The sequence below is a fragment of the Amblyraja radiata genome, chromosome 12 (assembly GCF_010909765.2).
Source record: "Amblyraja radiata isolate CabotCenter1 chromosome 12, sAmbRad1.1.pri, whole genome shotgun sequence".
NCBI classification, from domain to species: domain Eukaryota; kingdom Metazoa; phylum Chordata; class Chondrichthyes; order Rajiformes; family Rajidae; genus Amblyraja; species Amblyraja radiata.
In genome coordinates, this window is record NC_045967.1 from 56,760,224 (window position 1) to 56,767,408 (window position 7,185).

The window sequence follows — 7,185 nt, forward strand, 5'->3', positions numbered from 1 at the left end:
GGACCCTTCAAGACTCGATAAGTGAATTTATTATGGGGAGCAAGGAATTGGCAGATGAGTTGAACAGGTACTTTGGAACCGTCTTCACTAAGGAGGACACAAACAATCTTCCTGATGTACTAGTGGCCAGAGGATCTGGGGTGAGGGAGGAACTGAAGGAAATCCACATTAGGCAGGAAATGGTGTTGGGTAGACTGATGGGACTGGAGGCTGATAAATCCCCAGGGCCTGATGGTCTGCATCCCAGGGTACTTAGCGAGGTGGCTCTAGAAATTGTGGACACATTGGTGAACATATTCCAATATTCTAGACTCAGGATCAGTTCCTGTGGATTGGAGGGTAGAGAGTAAACAGGGAATTATATAGACCAGTTAGCCTGACATCAGTGGTGGGGAAGAAGCTGGAGTTAATTATAAAAGATGAAATAGCCACACATTTGGATAGCAGTAACAGGATCGGTCCAAGTCAGCATGGATTTACAAAGGTGAAATCATGCTTGATTAATCTTCTGGAATTTTTTGAGGATGTAACTAGGAAAATGGACAAGGGAGAGCCAGTGTTAACCAATATTTTTCTATTGTACATTCCCTTTGGCCATCGATGTATCCTGCAGGTATTCTAAAGTTTAATATTTTTTGTAGTTCAAACCATTTTTTGTTACATTTAATGCAAAGAGTTCTCGCATTAATATCATTTAGAGGAGAACAGTCCCCTCAGAGATAAAGTACTTTTAGATTTATTATATATACTTTTACCTGGACTTTCAGAAAGCATTTGATAAGGTCCCACATAGGAGATTAGTGGGCAAAATTAGGGCACATGGTATTGGGGATAGAGTGCTGACATGGATAGAAATTTGGTTGGCAGACAGGAAACACAGAGTAGAGATTAACGGGTCCCTTTCAGAATGGCAGGCAGTGACTAGTGGGGTATCGCAAGGCTCAGTGCTGGGACCGCAGCGATTTACAATATACATCAATGATTTAGATGAAGGGATTCAAAGTAACGTTGGCAAATTTGCAGATGACGCAAAGCTGTGTGGCAGTGTGAACTGTGAGGAGGATGCTATGAGAATGCAGGGTGACTTGGACAGGTTGGGGGAGTGGGCAAATGCATGGCAGATGCAGTTTAATGTGGATAAGTGAGATTATCCACTTTGATAGCAAATCAGGAAGGCAGATTATTATCTAAATGGTATCAAGTTGGGAAAAGGGGAAGTACAACGGGATCTGGGGGCACTTGTTCATCAGTCAATGAAAATAAGCATGCAGGTACAGCAGGCAGTGAAGAAAGCAAATGGCACGTCGGCCTTCATAAATAGAGGAGTTGAGTATCGGAGCAAAGAGGTCCTTCTCCAGTTGTATAGGGTCCTAGTGAGACCAGACCTGGAGTATTGTGTGCAGTTTTGGTCCCCTAGTTTGAGGAAGGACATTCTTGCTATTGAGGAAGTGCAGCGTAGGTTTACAAGGTTAATTCCCGGGATGGCGGGACTGTCATATACTGAGAAAATGGAGCGTCTGGGCTTGTATACTCTGGAGTTTAGAAGGATGAGAGGGAATCTTATTGAAACATATAAGATTATTAAGTGTTTGGACACGCTAGAGGCAGGAAACATGTTCCCGATGTTGGGGGAGTTCAGAACCAGTTTAAGAATAAGGGGTAAGCCATTTAGAACGGAGATGAGGAAACACTTTTACACACAGAGAGTTGTGAGCCTGTGGAATTCTATGACTCAGAGGGCGGTGGAGGCCGGCCTCTGGATACTTTCAAGAGAGAGCTAGATAGGGCTCTTAAAGCTAGCGGAGTCAGGGAATATGGGGAGAAGGCAGGAACGGGGTACTGATTGGGGTTGATCAGCCATGATCACATTGAATGGTGGTGCTAGCTCAAAGGGCTGAATGGCCTACTCCTGCACCTATTGTTAATTGTCCATTGGGATCTGAAGCTATTCAACAAGCTGAGTGGTTCCACTATGCCACAGCTGTGGTGGGTGACATCAATGAGGAGATCACCCCTCAAGAGTCTATAAACGACCCAGTCTGTTTAATGAACAAGTTCAGACACCTGTGGGAGCCTTGGACCAACATGGTTATGGAATGCAACAAATTCCAACAAATAAATCTGATCCCTGGTGAGCCTGTCGAGGCTTACATAAGTACCATAAAGCACACTGCAAGCCGTTGTCATTTTGGAGACCTGTGCGATGAGCTTGTCCGCGACAGATCGGTGAGTGGCATCTTGAATGATAAAGTGGAAAGTGAACGACTGCGGGATGCTGATCTAACTCTCATCGGGGCAGAGAATGTCTGCTGCATTGCCGAAGCTACTGACTCTCATACCCGCCTCGCAGGGCCAGGTCCGCACTCATCGTACCGTGTGAGTGTTGCCAACCTATTCTACCGTGCCCCAACGCCTGCCATCAGAAGAGAGGCAGCCCAGCAGGGTTCTTGTTCAATGTCGTAACTGTGGTGGTTCACACACCGCTGTCCGCGAGCAATGCCCAGCCTACAGGAAAGTTTGCCACTACTGTAAACGATGAAACCACTTTATTCGTTGCCCGCAGAAATCGTACGTAACCCAGACAGCAGGTAAATCTGCTCCAGCAAGATGGTTCCCACGGCTGGACTGATCCAGCTCAAGCTGTGCCGTCTCCTCGTGGGAATTTGTCGGAACCTGACATTTCCAACCTAAACATACATTCTCTATCCGAGATTTCATGTGAACTACGTGATCCTGAAGTCACATTTCGAATCAATAACACTACTGCTGTGGCAAAGGTTGACACTGGGGCTCGCTGTAATGTTATGTCTCTGGCTGAGTTCTCCAGGGTCAGGAATACAGAAACTGTTGTAAACACAAAAGCCTCGTTAATTCCCTTCGTAGGGGGAGAGGTTCACCCAGTTGGCAGGGTTGACCTGCAGTGCCACCTAGCGACACGTGTGCACAAGCTGAACTTTTTCATTGTCCCAGGAAAAGTAACAACCCTACCCGGTATTGATGCCTGCCAGGATCTGGGATTGGTAAGCTTTGCAGAAGAAGTACATCAGCTTTCCCCTGCCCAAGATACTACCAAACAGATTCTCTCTCAGTACAAGGAACTCTTTGATAGCAAACTTGGCAAACTACCCCTCAAGTACTCTAATGTTACTGACCCTGATATAATGCCCATTGTCCGGGCCCCTCATAGAATTCCACATGCCATGCACAACCAAGTACAAAACGAACTTCAAAGAATGGAATCCCTAGGCCTCATCGGTGCAGTTAACGACCCGTTGGACTGGGTCGCAACCATATTAGTGGCCACCAAGAAAAACCAAGACAAAATACGAATCTGTATCAACTCCTGAGATCTGAATACTGCGATCAATCGCCCGCATTATCCAATGCGCACAGCAGAAGAGATAGCAGCACACCTGGGCAAAGCGACTGTGTTCTCTGTTTTAGATGCCAAAAGTGTATTATGGTAAATCCCGTTAGACTGCAAATTATCTGAACTAACCACTTTTGTCACACCTTTTGGCTGCTACAAGTTTCTGCAAATGCCCGTTGGCATCAACACCGCCAATGAAGTCTTCCAGCGCACAATGGAACAACTGTTCGCAGGACACACTTGTGCCAATATTGTTGATGACATCTTCGTTGCTGGCCGCGACATGTCAGAACATGATGCCAATTAAAAGAAAGTACTGGATCGTGCCAAGGACATAAATCTCGAGCTCAACCTCTTAAAATGCAGATTTCCTGTTAGGGAAGTGAAGTATGTGGGACACGTTTTCACTAGTGATGGACTCAAACAAGATCTTTCCAAGACCATTGCTATCAACGAACTGCCGGTTCCCACAGACGTAACCAGCTTACAAAGATTCCTAGGCATGCTGAATTACCTGGGTAAGTTCATTCCAAACTTCAGCGAACTGTCAGCACCACTGCAGCAGCTAACACACAAGGACGCAACCTGGCCCTGGGTCACACAACACCAAAGAGCATTTGCCCTAAAACAAGTTGTCCTGTGCCCCGACTCTGGTTTACTTTGATGTAAAACAGCTTGTAACGTTAACCTGTGACGCCTCCCAGTACGGATTGGGTGCTGCCTGTCTTCAGAGCACCAGTGACGGTGTCAACAGACCCGTGGCATATGCCTCTCACACGATGTCTGAGACTGTGCAATGCTATGCTCAAATTGAGAAGGAACTACTGGCAGTGGTTTTCGCTTGTGTGAAATTCAAAGACTTTATTTTTGGAAGTACTGTGACTGTGGAAACAGACCACCAGCCCCTGATCAGCGTTTTGAACAAGCCAATCCATGCTGCTCCTGCCCGGCTCAGCGGATGATGATGCAACTTCAAAGGTACAATATCAAACTTGTACAGGTCGGAAGAGGAAGTAGGTTCTTCAACAAGATTTTATGATATTGGGCAGGTGAAAAGCAGGACCTGCAGCGTTGTGATCTCATGATTGCTTCCATAGAAACATAGAAAATAGGTGCCGGAGTAGGCCAATCGGCCCTTCGAGCCTGCACCGCCATTCAATATGATCATGGCTGATCACCCAACTCAGTATCCTGTACCTGCCTTCTCCCCATACCCCCTGTTTCCTTTAGCCACAAGGGCCACATCTAACTCCCTCTTAAATATAGCCAATGAACTGGCCTCAACTACCTTCTGTGGCAGAGAATTCCAGAGATTCATCACTCTCTGTGTGAATTTTTTTTTCTCATCTCGGTCCTAAAGGATTTCCCCCTTATCCTTAAACAGTAACCCCTTGTTCTGGACTTCCCCAACATCGGGAACAATAATCCTGCATCTAGCCTGTCCAATCACTTAAGAACTTTGTAAGTTTCTATAAGATCCCCCCTCAATCTCCTAAATTCTAGCGCGTATAAGCCGAGTCTATGTAGTCTTTCGTCATATGAAAGTCCGAACATCCCAGGAATCAGTCCGGTGAACCTTCTCTGTACTCCCTCTATGGCAAGAATGTCTTTCCTCAGATTTGGAGACCAAAACTGTACGCAATACTCCAGGTGTGGTCTCACCAAGACCCTGTACAACTGCAGTAGAACCTCCCTGCTCCTATACTTAAATCCTTTTGCTATGCATGTTAACATACCATTTGCTTTCTTCACTGCCTGCTGCACCTGCATGCCTACTTTCAATGACTGGTGTACCATGAAACCCAGGTCTCGTTGCATCTCCCCTTTTCCTAATTGGCCATCATTTAGATAATAGTCTGCTTTCCTGTTTTTGCCACCAAAGTGGATAACCTCACATTTATCCACATTATACTGTAACTGCCAAACATTTGCCCACTCACCCAGCCTATCCAAGTCACCTTGCAGTCTCCTAGCATCCTCCTCACAGCTAACACTGCCCCCCAGCTTAGTGTCATCCGCAAACTTGGAGATGTTGCCTTCAATTTCCTCATCCAGATCATTTATATATATTGTAAACTAGACCAACTGCAGACCCGTTGGGTCTGTTCCCGCAATGTGCGGTTGTGGGTGGGAGGCGGCATGCAGCGTCACACACACTAACTATCCCCCCTCCCGCACACACGCTAATTACCCCCCCTTGATATTATATTAATATTATTAATTTGCTCATTTTACCCCATAACCACCCTATCTACTGACGCATAGCCCCCAACTTGCAGTCACATCTAGAGAGGGGGGTGGGGGTAGAGACTGAGGGCAGAGAGAGAAGGTGCAGAGACAGAGAGAGAGGCAGAGAGAGAGGGGCAAGAGGGAGAGGGGGTGGAGGGGAGGAGAAGAGGAGTGAGAGTGACAGGGAGAGAGAGGGGGTGCTGAGAGATGGGTGAGGGGAGGTGGGGAGCAGGGAGGGGGAGGGAGGGGGAGGGAGGGAGGAGGGTGGAGGGAAGAGGGTAGGGGGTGTGAAGGGGAGGGGGGTTTAGGGGAGGGAGGGGGGGGGAGGGGAGGGAGGGGAGGAGGGGGAGAGAAAGAGGGGGGGGAGAGGGGGAGGGGTGGGTGCTGAGTGAGGGGGAGAGAGAGGGGGTGTTGAGAGGGGGATGAGGTAAGGGGAGAGGTGGGGAGCAGGGAGGGGGGAGGGTGGAGGGAAGGGGGTAGGGGGTGTGGCGGGGAGGGGGGGTTTTGGGGAGAGGGTGGGGAGGGGATGGAGGGGAGGAGGGGGAGAAAAAGAGGGGAGAGAGAGGGGGGGAGAGGAATGGGAGAGAGGGGAGGGGGAGAGGGGGGAGGAGAGAGGGGGGAGAGGGGGGAGGGAGAGAGAGGGGGGAGAGGTGGGGAGGGAGATGAGGGGGGAGAGAGAGAGTGCCTTTTTACTTCAACCCAAACCCCCCAAACAACCATTTGCAGGCAGTGCATTTTGACTTCAAACCAACCATATTTTCATTTTCAAACCACATTAAGGGCACTCACAGTTGAGTAGACATGTGTTCAGTGTTATTCAGAGCTCAGAGAGACGTGACCTCCATCTTGCAGAGACTGATTGAGGCACACCACTTCCTAGTTCTATAGTCCCACCCCCTCCCTTCAGCAGGGGCAGCAGAGAGAATGGTGATTTTTTTAAAAACATTAATATTTCTCTGATTTTTAATCGATGGGGAAAATCCTCTGGTCCAGGAAGGCAGACGTGGGCTCTGACCGAGGTGGCCAAAAATGACGGCCATAGGTGGCGGCGTTCTCTCGGAAAACGCAGCACAGTGGGCCAAAAGCGGTCAAGATCAGACTTTTAGTAATATAGATAGATAGCTGGGGTCCCAGCACTGAGCCTTGCGATACCCCACTAGTCACTGCCTGCCACTGTGAAAAGGACCCGTTTACTAATCATCCATTCACATAGTTCTAGTGCGGCAGGGAAAGAGCGTTCACGTCGCGGCTCTGTTTTCACCAATTTTTCCACCACCATGCACAAGGAGCTCACTCCTCACAAAGATGTGCAGGCTTGGAGATTACTTGGCCTTTATAAACTGCTCCAAGCATATAGGAAGTCAATGAGAAGGTGGGATAATGTAGAACTAGTGTGAATGGGTGATCGATGGTCGGCGTGGACTCGGCGAACCGATGGGCCTGTTTCCATGCTGTATCTCTAAACCTGACTGCAGGTACTCTCATGTTCATGCAAGTGTCTATGTTACTGTATCGATTCGAGTCCCCTGAAGTTCAGTTCTGGTGCATAATTTAACACCTTTATGGGACTGGTGTCTGCTGATCCA